The following is a 17,342-nucleotide window of genomic DNA, read 5'->3' on the forward strand; positions in this document are numbered from 1 at the left end:
AAGAAGCAATGGTGAGTTGCTGCAATGCATCCTGTGGACACACTGCAGCCACTGTGCACCAATGTTGGAGGATGTGAACGTTTAGGTGGTGAATGGGGTGCCAATCAAGCGGGCTGCTTTGTCCTGGATGGTGTCGAGCTTCATGAGTGTTGTTGGAGCTGGACGCATCCAGACAAGTGCGGAGTATTCCCATCACACTCCTGACCTGTGCCTTGTAGATGGTGGAAAGGCTTTGGGGAGTCAGGAGGTGAGACAATCACTGCAGAATACCCAGCCTCTGACCTGCTCTTGTAGCCACAGTATTTATATGGCTGGTCCTGTTAAGCTTCTGGTTAATGGTGAGCCCCCAGGATGTTGATGGTAGGGGATTTGGCGATGGTAATGCCGTTGAATGTCAAGGGGAGGTGGTTAGATTCTCTCTTATTGGAGATGGTCATTGCCTGGCACTTGTCTGGCGCGAATATTACTTGCCACTTATCAGCCCAAGCCTGGATGTTGTCCAGGTCTTGCTGCATGCATGCTCGGACTGCTTCATTATCTGAGGGGTTGCGAATGGAACTGAACACTGTGCAATCATCAGCGAACATCCCCATTTCTGACGTTATGATGGAGGGAAGGTCACTGATGAAACAGTTGAAGATGGTTCGGCCTAGGACATTGCCCTGAGGAACTCCTGCAACAATGTCCTGGGGCTGGTATGATTGGCCTCCAACAACCACTACCATCTTCCTTTGTGCTGGGTATGACTCCAGCCATGGGAGAGTTTTCCCCCTGATTCCCATTGACTTCAATTTTACTCGGGCTCGTTGGTGCCACACTCGGTCAAATGCTGCTTTGATGTCAAGGGCAGTCACTCTCACCTCACCTCTGGAATTCAGCTCTTTTGTCCATGTTTGGACCAAGGGTGTAATGAGGTCTGGAGCCGAGTGGTCCTGGCGGAACCCAAACTGAGCATCGGTGAGCAGGTTATTGGTGAGTGAGTGCCGCTTGATAGCACTGTCGATGACACCTTCCATCACTTTGCTGATGATTGAGAGTAGACTGATCCGCTAAGGGAAGTGGGGGTAGGGTCACTTCCATTAAGCTGAATAATGGAGGTTCTATTATAGTCTTTAGAGCATTCCACAGTGGCTTTGTGCATAAATGCATCGTGTGGTATGGTATAGAATAGAATGATACAGCACAGGAGATCATTCGGCCCATTATGCCTCTGCTGGTTCTTTGACACAGCTATCCAATTACTTCTACAGAGTGTCTCATGCAAGTGTGAGAGATGAAAACAGAATAGGGTGCGACTGTGATGCCTTTCCACTGTCAAACAGCATGCCAACAATCACTGTTGAGGTTAAAACGAGAAGAATGATCACCTGGGCAAAGGTAACTCAGGGTTGCTGGCATTTGAATCCCAGCAAGATAAAACCTTCAGGAGAAGGGGATAGATAAAGTCGGTGGAAAAATGAAAGGAATATTTTTTCAATCCATCTGATAGTCACCAGAAATGCACCGCACTGAAATCCTTCATCTGAAGTGCTTAGCATTGTGATATAGAGACTGCAACATGCTAATCACCAGTACTAATTACTCACTCTGGCGCACTATGTTTCAGCTGACAGCAGTGCGCACAGAAGGCTGATAAAGTATGGGCACATTATAAATGCTATAACCTAACTGGAACCCTTTTTTATCCCCCAAGAAAACTCATAAAACATGAGCATATTTTAAATGCTGCAACTTGTCTTCCCCCCACTCCACCCCCACCTCCTTTTCATTTGTATCAGCAAAAAGTGCAGCACTGTAGTAATTCACGGGTGAGAAATTTATACTCCACTGATGGGTTGCAATCGATAGAAGTGCCTTTCCACATCTCAAATATGCAATTTCAGCCTTTGTCCATTCCGAGTTAATTTTCTTTTCGCGGAACTTTCCCATTTCATCAAGGAGGGCGAAAACAAAATAAAGATTTGTGTACATGGTGAGATTTCTCAAGGTAAATATCAGCAAGACATGCACCACAGGCAGCATCGTCCTCAGTCTCTCTGAAACTTATAGGCAGCAGGCAGGGAGGTTGGGATAGGGTGATAGGTATAAAAAGACACACTGGATTTGAAAAGGTTATAAAACGCAAGGCTGTAATCTGGGGCAGACAAATCTCAGAGCGATCGCAAAGAAAATGTGTTCCCTCCTTTTTTCACTGCTGTCCTGTAGGTGATGGGGTACGGGTGCCATGAGCGCCAGATGCTCTCCAGTACCTCACTGAAGCGGCTACTTTTCTATGATGTTCACTAGGCCATTCAACTATGGAGGGCATCACAGCTGCGTGCCATGCTGCCTCCAATGGGACCCACTAGTTTGGCACCAGGAGCAGGAATACTGGGCTGACTTTTCCCCCTCAGGTGTCAGCCGTGGCTCAGGGAGTAGCACTTTCGACTTGTAGTCAGAAAGTTGTGGGTTCAGGTCCCACACCAGAGACTTGAGCATTAAAGTCTAGGCCGGCTCTCCAGTGCAGTACAAAGGGAATGCTGCACTGTTGGAGAGGCCATCCTTCGGATGAGAGAGACGTTAAACCCTGTCCCCTCAGGTAGTCGTAAAAGATCCCATGGTGCTATTTTGAAGCAGAGCTGGGAAGTTCTCCCTCAACCAACATCACAAACAGATTAATTCATCATTATCACATTGCTGTTTGTGGGACCTTGCTGTGCACAAATTGGCTGCCAGGTTTCCTACATTAACACAGCGACTACACTTCATTGGCTGTAAAGTGCTTCAGGATGTCGTCCTGAGATCGTGAAAGGCGCTATATAAAGGCAAGCCTCTCTTTCCTTCACTAACTCAAAGACACCGCGGTCAACTGTAACCATATTGATTTCGACTAAGCCAGTGATCAAAAATGTCAGCACAGAGTGGGGATTGATCCTGAGATTTTCCGAGGCTGTGCGGCTCGGGACCATCCTGGATTGGCGTACTTCCCTCGTAACCTTCAGGTCTCTCGTTTCCTTCTCCCTCAATATGACCGCCCTCCAATTGTTGCAAGTATCCCTCAAATTGCTCTTTGTGACTAATTTCTATCCTCTTTCCTTCTCTTTTTATTTTTTTTGGTCGGGGGGGGGGCGGTGGGGGGATTTCTTTTCTTGCAGGCATGTTGAAAAAAAAGAGATCAGAGAAAGACAAAGGTTATTTGTCAGAACATAGCAGCAAGAAATGAATCCCCCACACAGAGTCCTTCCACACAAAGGACATGGTGGTCAACTGTATTTTACAGCTGGTTTGACCATTGCCAAGAACTGGTGTCCCGAGAACACATCTGGCACTTGTAATTAATCCTAGCCAGCACTGGGAGTAAAGAAGTGTTTACACTAGAATCCCAAAGTTACTCTTCATTCCTTCAACCTATTTCAGCGGTTTTCAAAGAATTTCTCCGCAGTAAAAGCCAACATAACTGCACTTTGTTTCTTCACACAATGGGATCCTTGGCATGCACTGTGTGCTGTAGTGGGCAAACCAAGGAAAATAAACTAAGACACAAGTGGCCTGAGGTTTCAAGTTGCTGCTGGAAGAATTTAACCCAAAGTTCTGGTTGCTGTGCAATAAATAAGAGCAATCTTACTAAGTACAACAGCATGCAGGGATAGACTAGCCAAAAAAAACAAGTAAGCAATTTCATGTGTGCATCAATTCATTGTTCATTCCTGCGACAGATATCTCCATCAATGGCACATTCCTGCCACAGATATCTCCCCCATTGGCTCAGTTGGTAAAGGTAATGCATAAATGAGCCATACAAGTCATAAGATTTGGTCTCCGGTGTGTTTGAAAACTTGAAAAATGACCCCTTGGGTGAGGTATTGGAGGTTGGTTAATACCAGTGGAACTGTACCCCAGGGTAAAATCAGGGCCATCAAAAGAGGGGAGAAAAATTGGAAGGGGGAGTGGAGGAGAGCAGAATCAAATCTGTGGAATAAATCATTCCAATGAAGATTCTTCCTTCTCTTTTTTTTTCTCCCGCTATTTTGCCCAGACAACAAAAAAAAAGGTTTAAAGATGAAAGGGTAAAACTCCCAAACTGGTCAAAGGTCACATATAAATGCTCCCTATTGGCACACAGGTGTTAGTTAACCTGTTTAAAACAGAACAGGGCAAACAGCTGTGAAACATTCAGGAGGCAGTTTGCATGTGTTGAGCTTACATAGGTGGCCATCGTCGGTTGGAAGCTCTGCCCATTGCTCCAATTCTTACTACTCTGGTATATAATGTGTTAGTCTCTTACTGCGACGGCATTTCAGCTGTGCTATTATTACCCGACATTTAAAAAAAACACAATGAACAAAAAATTCTGGCAAATTGTCAACCTGTAACAAATCTTGAGATGTTGATCCAAATTTGATCGGATTCTCAACATTTAAGGCAAGCCGGATCAGATTGTTAAACCTCCCATAAGGCTTACATTTATCTTTTGATAATCGGATACTAAAACCGTCTCTATGCATAATGTCTCCTTTAACATTAATAGGGGTTTCTTGGTGAACAGCTGGAAGATAAAATTACTTTTACATTTCAGAGTTGAAGACTACGGCTGGATTTGATTCCCATAGCCGTGAAGCTGTAGGTTATGGAGCTTTCCAGTCCTATCTCTTGTTTTTGTTCATTCATTTATATTAACTGTTTGCAGCTGATGATTTTCCTCTCTCTGGCAATAACTCTCATGTTTAATTTCCCTCCCTCCCTCCCTCCCTCTCTCTGCTGTGTGTTGGTCTTTCCCCAAGGGCTTACAGGTTTCTTTAGTGTCAAGGTAAATATTGTAATTCCCATACAGAGACTGTTTTGCAGAGGTTTAGAACAAAGTTATAGGGAAGGCCGCTGAAATGTTTCCCGGAGTCACAAGTGAAGCAGCCACTGCATCAAGACATCCAGAAAGAGCGATTTACCCAAGTAAAATGCATTTACCTTTAGTGTGGACAGCGCCTAGCAACGCATGTGAGAGAAATGTTCCAGAAAGAATGACCCAACATTGAGCCAGGTCAGGGAATTATGGCGATAAGCCAGTTTCGCACATCAGTACAATCCTGCTGCAATGTAATTTTTGCATCTTGACCTAAGCAGGCTAAAGTCGCTTAGCACATGTAGCTAAACCCAGAAAAATCTTATTGCCGTCAAGTCTAAGGAGGTCAGAGGTCCTACCAAGATCTGGAGTACCGTGTGTAGAAGGGCATTAACATGGAGAAGGAAGTCTTACTTCAGTCCATGTTGGGGAAGCAGGGAGTGTCCCCTTCTAATCCATGGAGAGGTGATGTCCTCGTCCAAAAGTCTGAGTTGTTCTGGAGTAGATTGAACCTGGGAGTAAGAAACCCATTTTATCCGGACCCTGCCCAACGGAATGACTATTCCACCATTAGCCAGATGATGCAGAAAACTGATGTAACTGACAAGCAACAGCCAAGCCCCTTGACAATGACCTCTCTTCCAACAGCCTTTCCACCAGTCTTCAAAAGCACGGTTGAAAAAAAAAAATGGCAATTCTCAAGGAAGTTCAGCCTATCTTCTGAAGGGATATTGTCTCCTCGTTCTGGGCTGGGAGGAGAGGTTAGCCATAATAAATGTCACCACCGTTCAATTTCTGAGGGGCATAGATAGGATGGATACTAAGGAGCTTTTTCCCTTCGTTGAGGGTTCTATAACAAGGGGGCATAGATTCAAGGTAAAAGGCAGGAGGTTTAGAGGGGATTTGAGAAAGAACTTTTTCACCCAGAGGGTGGTTGGAGTCTGGAACTCACTGCCTGAGAGGGTTGTGGAGGCAGGAACCCTCACAACATTCAAGAAGCATTTGGATGAGCACTTGAAATGCCATAGCATACAAGGCTACAGACCAAATGCTGGAATATGGGATTAGATTAGACTGGGCTTGATGGCCGGCGCGGACACGATGGGCCGAAGGGCCTCTATCCGTGCTGTATAACTCTATGACTCTATGACCTAGTTTTCTCTTTCAAACACAAAGCCACAGATTCTTTTTGCTGGGGTACAGTTCCGCGATTACTATCTGGTACCTTGCTCAAGTGACAAGAGTGTTCTTCGTGTGTGAGGCTAGGCAGCAACAAATTGTAGTTTGATTCCCACCGCCCCCAAGCCCAGGAGCACCCCAACTATTGCCCTAGCTGGATCAGAGAACTTAGTACAACCCAGTGATCAATCCTGGGACTTTGTGATTCGGAGCACACGGAGGGTTTACCCACTAAACTATCAGGAGAGAGGGGCCTACTGAATACTGTAACCTTCGACTGATTTTTTTCATACAAAATATGATGACAGATTTCACTTCATATATTCTAAGACTATATAATATAATTTAGTGTTAATACGTAATTGAATAGCAGTAAGAAACAAAATAAACTCAGGTGCCCTGGAGCCTTTAATCCCCACTAATTCCACGCCACTAAATTCTTCCAGTCTGATATAATTTATTCTATACATCCCAGCATGCTCGCTTGGGAACGAGGCTTCCCAGCATGCTCGCTTGGGAACGAGGCTTCCCAGCATGCTCGCTTGGGAACGAGGCTTCCCAGCATGCTCGCTTGGGAACGAGGCTTCCCAGCATGCCCCATCTGTGAAAGCAAATAACTCGTGAAGTGGGTTAAAACTAATAAATCATTTTAAAAACTTCCTTCGGGACATGTAATTATCCAGAGATGACCTGCTAGTCCCCTTAACGTAAGTGTAAAAATAAAGCAAGAGAATTAAAAACATACTGAAATGAAGCTGAAACTGCAATTGTAAAAAAAAGTCAAGGTGCGTTTTGGTTTAACACTGAGTAGCTTAACAGGATTTTTTTTTTGCTCTATTTTCTGCTGAATATGTAGACTCTTGCTGAGCAAACATTTCCAAGATATCAGCCATTCTCCCATTACTCAAACTAAGTGACTAATCTTCATGCATGAGCCCGAACAGGGAGTGTTGGCAGACTCCTCACTCATTGGGATGGGGCAGGGACATCACAGCCGAGCTTGACCCCGTTCTGGCTAATCATCCATGCTTCCCAGCACAAGCCTCGGGATTGTGCTGTAAGCAGAAAAGAGCCCTGGTTAATTTTTTCCCTCCTTAGCCCAGGGTCATCCAAGCCAATTCTGGCATCTCAGCTGCTGCCCCAGGTGAGATCAGCCAACCTAACACAGTGCCGGAAATGGTTTTGCAACGCAAGTATTAAGCTAGCATACAAAACGAGCTCTGGTGTGTAACAGGAGCAGAGTCCACAGGTAGTTTAAAATTACAACCCAAGACTATTTTTGTTAAATTCGCTCACTTCACTCAGATACTTTTGCAATGTTGTTCATCAACACCCTGGTCAAACAAGAAATACAAGGTCCATCAACCTCAGTTTTAATTTGTATGCAGCTCTCCCAACCTGTCAGTCTGTGAAAGTTTTCCTCATCGTTGCTGGTTTACTAATAGCGCCTGCGAGTTAATAGGATTGAAAGGATGACTTGTTTCCTCTGAACCAATTCTTCTCAGATTAAAAATAAAATACAAATAAAAAATATATCAGCCTGAACAAGCAAGGTTTAATTTAGTTGTGGTTGCCCAGGTAACCACAGGAATGGAACAAATTAAAATAGGTTTCACCGTGATTGCAGAGAAGGGAAAGAAAAATCAGTGCACACACACAGAGCTAAGAAAATGCACCCAGTTAATCTCGAAACACTATTTTTAAATGCATGGATTTTAAAATTGGCATCCTTGTTGTCAAATCTCTCCATGGCCTGCCCCATCCTTATCTCTATAACCTCCTCCAGCCCTACAACCTTCAGAGATCTTTGCGATCCTCCAATTCTGGCCTCCTGCTGATCCCCGATTTTCATCGCTCCATCATTGGCGGCCGTGCCCTCAGCTGCCTAGGCCCTGAGCTCTGGAATTCCTTCTCTAAACCTCTCCGCCTCTCTCTCCTGCTTTAAGTCGCTCCGTAAAACCTACCTCTTTGACGAAGCTTTTGGTCACCTGTCCTAAATAGCTCCTTATGTGGCTCGGTGTCAAATTTTGTTTGATAATCGCTCCTGTGAACCACCTTGGGATGTTTTGCTACTTTAAGGGCGGTATATAATTCCAAGTTGTTGTTTATTTATTAGTGCAGGAGAAGTTAAGCAGTTCCACTTTCTGGATGGCATCAAGTCAGTGAGAATATAGTACAGGATTAATCATTAGGCCTCTCCATGCTTTATAATCAGTGGTCACATTTACAAACTTTTCATTTTGAGGATTTTCATCATTTTTTGCTGATCAAAAAATACCCATTTTGCTGACTCCTTTTTTCTTTAGAAAGAGAATAAGAAAGAAAGAGTCAACATGAGAGAAAACAACGGCTCAGGATGTCCCAAAGTGCTTCACAGCCAATGAATTACTTGTGAAACGCAGCCGCTGTGCAATGTGTTTGTCCACATCACAAGGGCCCACAAGCATCAAGTAAAGGCATGACTAAGTCATCTGTTTTTGAGGGCGTTGTTTGAGGGTAGAACCTTGGGCAGGACATGCAGAGAACTCTCTGCTCTTCCGAATATTGCCATGGGACCTTTTATGTTCAGCTGAGCAGGCAGATGGTACCGTGGTTTAACGTCTCATCTGAAAAACTGCACCTCTGACAATGCAGCACTCCCTCAGCACTGCACTGCGCTCAAATCCATCGAGGGGTTCGAATGGACAACCTTCTGACTCGTGGGGTGACAGTGCTACCAGTCAAACCAAGCTGACACATTTCCTGTTAAGGCAGTCTGATCAGCTTCCACCTGCTGACTAAATGCACCTAATCATCATTCCAATCAGCTGATTTCATGGTACATGAACTGCACCCAGCACAAATAAGAGTCAGGTGGAATGAGGTTATAAAATGTGCGACATCACTGGTGTTGTTTACAATAACTCGACTGTGTGCTTCCTCCAACAGTGCAAATCTGCAATAAAACTTTGATCTACCAATTAACTCAAGTTTAACAGTTCGAAATGGCGGGATGACGAAAGGTCTTCGACCTAGGAACATAGGAGGAGTAGGCCATTCAGCCCCTCGTGCCTGCTCCGCCATTTGATAAGATCATGGCTGATCTGTGATCTAACTCCATATACCTGCCTTTGGCCCATATCCCTTAATACCTTTGGTTGCCAAAAAGCTATCTATCTCACATTTAAATTTAGCAATTGAGATAGTATCAATTGCTGTTTGCGGAAGAGAGTTCCAAACTTCTACAACCCTTTGTGTGTAGAAATGTTTTCTAATCTCGCTCCTGAAAGGTCTGGCTCTAATTTTTAGACTGTGCCCTCTACTCCTAAAATCCCCAACCAGCGGAAATAGTTTCTCTCTATCCACCCTATCTGTTCCCCTTAATATCTTATAAACTTCGATCAGATCACCCCTTAACCTTCGAAACTCCAGAGAATACAACCCCAATTTGTGTAATCTCTCCTCGTAACTTAACCCTTGAAGTCCGGGTAACATTCTAGTAAACCTACGCTGCACTCCCTCCAAGGCCAATATGTCCTTCCGAAGGTACGGTGCCCAGAACTGCTCACAGTACTCCGGGTGCGGTCTAACCAGGGTTTTGTATAGCTGCGGCATAACTTCTGCCCCCTTGTACACTAGTCCTCTAGATATAAAGGCCAACATTCCATTTGCCTTCTTAATTATTTTCTGCACCTGTTCATGACACTTCAATGATCTATGTGCCTGAACCCCACGGTTCCTTTGGACATCCACTGTTTTTAACTTTTTACCATTTAGGAAGTACCCTGTTCTATCCTTTTTTGATCCAAAGTGGATGACCTCACATTTGTCGACATTGAATTCCATTTGCCACAGTTTTGCCCATTCACCTAATCTATCAATATCGCTTTGACCTGAAACACTAACTCTGTTTCTCTCTCCACTGAGTGTTTCCAGCATTCTGTTTTTAAACTCAGATTTCCAGCAGCCGCAGTATTTTGCGTTCGTTGTAAATAGCTAATCCATTCATCATACTTACATACGCTGCCATTCCATGTAATGTGGCACAGAAATTTATGCGCAATGGGCAGGAATTGTTCTTTTAATAAAGGGGTATTTAGTGAGCTGGGCTACTGATGCATTCGACAACGAGCTGAATTTATTTTTAAATTGAGGTGAATTTTCTGATCGAGGTACAGGATGTCAGTGTTGGGGGGGGCGGGGGGAGAAAGAATCAGAATATTTTTGCTCTTACGTTCGGAAATTTCAGCTACCGACAAATGGAAAGGTCTCATCTCGCCGGCTGCTGTTGGTATTATAAACTTGCCGACAAGCCGTGGCTCAGTGGGTAGCACTCTGGCCTCCGAGTCTGAAGTTCATACCCCTCTCCAGAGACTTGAGCACAAAATCCAGGCTGACACTCCCAGTGCAGTACTGAGGGAACTCTGCGCTGTCGGAGGTGCCGTTTCTCAGGTGAGACATTAGACCGAGGCCCCGTCTGCCCTCTCAAGGCCACACAAAAGATTCCATGGCACTATTTATCCCTCAACCAACACCACCAAAACAAATTTCTCTCATTGCTGTTTGCGGGAGCTTGCTGTGCGTAAATTGGCTGCCGCATTTCCTAAATTACAACAGTGGCTACACTTCAAAAGTACCTCATTGGCTGTAAAAAGCTTTGGGATATCCTGTCCTGAGGTCGTGAAAGGTACTGTATAAATGCAAGTCTGTCTTTATTTATCAATTACATCCATCAAGACTGGGTTGATACTGACCAAAGAGTTCACATAGGACCCTTATGCACCGGCACAGACACGATGGGCTGAATGGCCTCCTCCTATGTTGTACCTACAATGATACTACGATACTTATAGACATCAGTGAGCAGATCAAAGTCACATCAGGCTGGGCTGGATTCAAATTAGTTGCGGGGGGGGGGGGGAAAACTGCATTTACATAGCAGTTTATGTTTCACAAAGACATCACGAAAGCCTTCAAATACAAGTCTTTATTGGTGTTTCCTTTCTGCACGAGGTGCCTTGATTGAATCTTTGCCTCTCGAGGAAAATATGCAAGAGTGTGAATTACTGGTACTTATCAATAAAAATAAAAATTATGATGGCTATTTCCTCCATCTCAGGCCATCTATCCAGAAATAATCATAAGATCAAACTTTGTGATTCCAAGGCTCTTGCATCCTCTGCCCTAGCTAGAAGTTCATTCCTTGTATTGGCCACTTACCTGTGTGAAGATCTTTATGACATCAGTCCTAAATTTGCCTTTTTGCAAATTTGAACTTATGCCCCTTTAGCCCCTCTCATAATTTGGCTTGTAGCGTTCCAGATTTTCTATTTACTTTTCTACTGAAGGGTCTAGACAGAGTAGATAGAGAGAAACTGTTCCCATTGGTGGAAGGATCAAGAACCAGAGGGCATAGATTTAAGGTGATTGGCAAAAGAACCAAAGATGACATGAGGGAAAATCTTTTTTACACAGCGAGTGGTTAGGATCTGGAATGCACTGCCCGAGGGGTTGGTGGAGGCAGATTCAATCACAGCCTTCAAAAGGCAACTGGATAAGTACCTGAAAGGAGAAAAATTGCCGGGCTACGGGGATAGGGCGGGGGAGTGGGACTAGCTGGATTGCTCTTGCACAGAGCGGGCACGGACTCGATGGGCCGAACGGCCTCCTTCCGTGCTGTAACTTTGCTACGATTTTCTAAGTGAATTACTTTGAAATGCAATGACTGTCATACGGGAAATTATGACGAGCCATTTTGTAAACAATAAGATCGAACAAAGAGCAGCAAGAGGAACAGTCAATCTGTTTTCGCTGGTATGAAGCTGAGGGAGGAATGTTGGCCAGCACACAGGAAGAGGCAAACGGGCCTCGAATTAAATGCCTCACTCTCAGTACGGGGCACCTTAAAGCAGTGCAGCGCTCCCTCCGTAGTGTCCTTGGATCCCAGCCTAGATTCTGAGCTCAAACTCCTGGCGTGGGGTGGCGGGGAGTGGAGTAAATCCCGACTTTACGCGATAGTGCAAAACCGTTGATAGCGAATCAGCAGCCCGTTTTACGTCTCTCCCAATTTTCATTCCCCATTGACTCCGACAAGAGGCTTGAACCCATGGCTTCCTGGCCCAGAAGCAGGGCTGAACGCCTTCAACATTCAACAAAAAATACAACGTTTTCTAATGCGTTGCAGCATCAAGTCCCACGTTAGCTAATTTATCAAAGGGGCGGGGCGGGGGGGGGAAGGGGGCAGGGAAGTCACTGTGAGCAATTATTTTAATTTAAAGCACGTTATTATAAATAACAATTCCTAACTACGTCCTTAGAAGACTGAAAACTAAAACAGACTCCAGTTTCACGGCTGGTCTAGTTGCTGCAGTAGTTAATTATTTATTTAGATTTGGTACTGAATCCCATGGAGGCCATTATACTTCACACATGCACTGCGTTGTGGTCGTATATTCAGCTCTGCAGGGACACAGCACAGTGAAAAGAGAAATGTCACAATTAATTAAAGAAAAGTACACCAACTGGTATTTTTTTTTAAACTGCCGTTGCAGTAACAATAAATGGATTTCAGTTGGCACGGTACCAGAAATAGATTACCAAAGCCTTTTTAAAAAAAAATACTGGAGCACAGTAAGATGCTTAGCTACAAACCTGGCCTGGCATGGCCCTTTAAGGCCACTGCTCTAAGTTGACAACTCCAAGTAACTGTAGTTACTTATAAACTGTTGAGAACAAGCAGAGGACAGTTGCCACCAGTTGAAAGTTTTATGCTCCAGGTCCAATGCCTGTCTTTACATCTAAAAAAAGTGGGCTGTCTGGTGTCCCACCCACCCACCCCCGATGTCTGCTCAATGCAAGACGCACGCACTTACTTTTGTGGCCGATCTTTCCCTTCTTTAGCCCTGGGCCCTTCAGCACCTCAACTGCCGACCTGGCTGAAATCAGCTAGCTCAGCACAGTATGGGAATTGGAACTTGGATCTTCCTGGCAGGCATGGCTCAGTGCTAGACAGGTTTAATACTTGGGCCACTGAATACAAAAGCAAGAATTTGATGGTCAATCTCTAAAGGATGTTGCTGAGCCGCAGGTGGGGTGGTGCTTGTAGTTAACGGCGTCCCGTTATAGAAAGGGCATTGGAGCCGTGGAACATAGATTCACAAAGATGATACAGCTACGATGAGAGCCTTTATAAACCAGGGCTGTACTCACCACAGCAGAGAAGCTTAAGGGGAGATCAGACAGAAAGGCAGCACCTCCCTAACCCGCGACCTTCATCACCAAGAAGGACAAGGGCCGACCTTACTAAAAAAGTTAAATAGTCAAAGATTATTTTTACTGGTTGGTGAATCAGTAACAGGGAGACATAATTTTAGGATTAGTAATAGAAGCATAAAAAAAACCTTTTTTCCTACACAAAGGAACATTAGCAAATGGAATACTTTACAGCAGAAGCAGATTGAATCGCCTTTAAGAGGGTGTTTGATAAATATTAAAGGGTACGGAGAAAGATTGGGTAAATGGGACGAGTGTAGATAGTTCTAGTGTGGAGTTAATATTGGCACAGGCACAACGGGCCAAACTGGCCCCCTGCCATGTTTAATTTTCTAAGATTATAAATTGCATTTGCCCACTGAGCCATATGGAGCACCTCCTTAATTTTTGTTTCTTTCAAAAACAAACTAAGATCACAGCTCAGCCTACGCTCGAGGACAAGAGCTTCCAACAAATATAACTCCTCCATCTATGGTACCAGCAGATTTTCCACCTGCAGACAGCAAAAAGAAAGTCAAAAACAAAATGGCTGCTACCAACCCCAAACCCTCCTGCTATCAGTAGTATGTTAACATGCAAAGTTTTCAAAATAATTTTTTTTAAGCTGCAGTTCTTCCTTAGCTGCTCCTCTCCCGGTCTCTGATCAAGCTCAACCCATTTTTGGTATCGCCAGTGATGGGAAGCAAAATGCAAATCTAGGTATTTTGTTTCTTCAAGATCTTTGCCCCCTTCACATTTTGCCATTAATAGTGCCGGGGTGGAGTGGGGGAGAATGAGATGAGAGAGAGAGAGAGAGAGATTTGAATTCCAAAGATTCCAGTTGTGCAATTAGTTTTCATCCATAACCCCTCCCTGGAATGAGCAACACAGACAAAGGATTAACGAAGCACAATCAGATTATCGGAGACACATTTGCACATAATCAAACCATGTCCTGTCAGCTCATTACTTCATGACCTCATTTTCCTTCCCTCTGGAACAATGCGCTCAGTCACCAAACCCCTCAAAGCAAACCGAGTTGCACAGGAATCAAACCATCTAGGTGATGTCCCAAGGCAGGCAGCATCTCCATACCAACAGCCATGTGAGAAGCTAATTAAATCAGGAGCCAAATTAACAATAAAAACCAGTTGACACACAGGAGAGTGCAAAATTCCCCCTTAATTCTAAACGGCAAAGGCCAAGATTTAGGCCTGCGAGTTTTAACACCAGCCTCTAAATCAATTAAAGCCATTTTTTGCTAATCTGCCCTGAACTTGCATGCGCTCTTCCCTTCCTCATTGCATTTGCAATATTGTAAATTTATTTTAAAAATTAACTGCACAGACTCCTTATTGAACTCAGCATTATTTCATTCAGGTGGGTTTTCTTTTAAAAAGTTGTATGCTATTCTGATTTAATCAATCCTTGCAAACTGGCTTGAATTAAATAGGGTCCACTAGACACCAATCCCGCAATTTCAAAACTGACCTGGAATTAAAGGGCAAAATATCTAGGAAAGAGAAGCTGTGGTCAGCATCTTCTCATTCTTTCTCCAACCAACCCCACCCCATGACCTCTTCTGGAGGTGCTGACGCCTTTCTGGAATGGAAAGCTAATTGGACAGCTCTTTCAGAAGATCTGGCACAGGCACGATGGGTTCGATGGCCTCCTTCTGTGCTTTATGATTCTGCAGTATGGCTGCCCATTATCTCACCCAAGTAATCATTCTACACGTGGGAGCTGAGGCACAAGAGTACTGGTGAGCTATTCAACCACAGGAGGGTGCTCACACATGCAGAGTTCCAGCGCATGGAGGGTGTTGGATAACAAACGAGGAGCTGATGATTTCCCTCTCCCAAAGCCGAGAGCGCAACGACCAACTGTAACTGAAATCGGAAAATGGAGCGCAGATTGGATAATTACGCCAATATTCCTGAATATTTTCTTTTCGTTGATCTACAAGGACGCAAAATGGAAGAAGAGGGGGGAAAAAAAATCAATGCACGGGAAGGCTAGTGGGGCAGGTTTGGGGCCTGAAACGTTCGAAGCACGTACGATTTGAGAAAGGAACACAGCTCTGATTTACTCTACACCTCCAAAAGCGGCCGAAACTCAAGACTTGCACCTGAGCTGTGGGCATGCAGTCTCGAGACCAGCAGTTCAACTGGTTCCATGTGCAAACTATCTGACTGATACTCATTCGTATACAAATTAGTGTTGCCAACCCTCCAGGATTGTCCTGGAGCCTCCAGGAATTCAAGATTAATCTCCAGGGCACTGCTTCCTGCAACTTGGGGGAAAAATCATCGGGGCGTTGAAAATTATATGTTTCTCCCCCCCCCCCCCCATCCCCCCATCCCCCCATTTACTTTGAACACGTTTGTTTACTAGTTATAAAAATATTGGAGTTTGTGGGGGAGGGGGGGCGCAGGGGAGTGGTGGAAAGGCTGTTTGACTGACACTCAGAATCATCCAATCAGGCAACGTTTGCTTTCCGATTGGCACGGTAAGGTGGTGAGCTGTGAAAATGGACGTGTCAGGTGATCAATGGCGGGAGCGCAGAGGCGGAGTGGTTGGAGGCAGGAGGGTCATGTGATAAGACCTCCAGGGATATGTCCAACCAGAGTTGGCAACCCGGACACAAATAGGTTTCTTTAATTTTAAATGAAATAAACATTATTGCTAACACCACTTCTGCTATATAGTTATGTATATTATATATATATATATAGATATAGATAGATAGATATGGATCTAGATATATACTCCTGTTCCTATGTAACAGCTGAGGCCCTTAAAGCTTGGGGAACAAGCAGCAGAGAAGGCGGAGACAGCTGGTGGGAGTCCTGGGGAACGAGAGTTAGGTTATGACTCAAGCCACGATGGTGATGACCAGTTTCGAAAGGCGGAGTCGAGGCAGGGACTGTTAATAAGCTGTGGAGGTGAGTTGGAACTCAGGACTTCAACGGAAAAGAAAATCGGGGCTGGGTGTAAAACGATTCGCTTTTGGCCACGACCGATTTCACCTCCCCCACCCAACTCTTCAACTTTCTATCTTTATTGGGCCGGCTGGCTGTGCAGATTAGAAATGGCCGAGGCAGCTGAGAGGGAGCCGATTTTTTTTTTTCCTCTCTAGTATTTGATTCAGTGTTTCTATTGTGGAACACAACCAGAAGCTCAGTCATGAACCGACAGAGATTCACTGTGTCGAAATCAACATTCATCTCCCGCTCCAACTCATTCTTTCCAGAACATGAAAGATGGAAGTTCCTTAACTCCTTCAGACTTCCTTTCCTCTTACAATCTACTGGCTTTCGAAACCAAAACTTGGCATCACCCAATCAATACGTGCCAATTTACCTTATCACCTGGGTATCCTGCACTAAAGCCTCTCCGTAAGAGACATTTATTTTTGACTGAACAATGACATTTGATGCAATACCGTTTACTCAGTGATGATTTCTGTTGTACTTTGTTCCAGGACTGAGGAGGTTTCATTTAGGTCACACTTCACACTATCAACACAAAACAATATGAATGGATCAGGTTAAAAGGCTGCAAATTCTTAGTGTTACAGAACCACTCCCAGAACCAGTCTGAAACATTACCCTGGCTAGGACAAAAAGAAAAGAAAGACTCGCATTTATATACCACGGCTGGTCGCACTCTTGCCTCAGAGTCAGAAGGTTTGTGGGTTCAAGTCTCACTCCAGAGACTTGAGGACAACATCTAGGCTCACACTTCAGTGCAGTACTGAGGGAGTAATATATAATAATAGATATTATATATCAGTTTAATCGGAGGTGCCGTCTTTCGGATGAGACATCCCGTTTGCCCTCTCAGGTGGACATAAAAGATCCCATGGCTTTATTTTGAAGAGCAGAGGAGTTCTCCCTGGTGTCCTGGCCAATACTTATCCCTCAACCAACATCACTAGAACAGATTATCTGGTCATTATCTCATTGCTGTTTGTGGCACCTTGCTGTGCACAAATTAGCTGCCCTGTCTCCTACAGTATAACAGTGACTACACTTCAAAAGTGCTTCATTGGCTGTAAAACGCTTTGTGACATCCTGAGGTCATGAAAGGCGCTATAGAAATGCAAGTCTTTCTT

At 44.5% G+C, this 17,342-nt stretch overlaps 1 protein-coding gene across 5 annotated transcripts in view; it reads right to left on the reverse strand.

Annotated features, from left to right (window-relative positions):
- LOC137332313 (protocadherin-1-like) overlaps positions 1–17,342 on the reverse strand; it is a 301,656-nt gene that overhangs the window by 248,945 nt on the left and 35,369 nt on the right. The gene's annotated exons all lie outside the window — the stretch shown is intronic.

The sequence above is a fragment of the Heptranchias perlo genome, chromosome 14 (genome assembly GCF_035084215.1).
Source record: "Heptranchias perlo isolate sHepPer1 chromosome 14, sHepPer1.hap1, whole genome shotgun sequence".
Lineage (NCBI taxonomy): Eukaryota > Metazoa > Chordata > Chondrichthyes > Hexanchiformes > Hexanchidae > Heptranchias > Heptranchias perlo.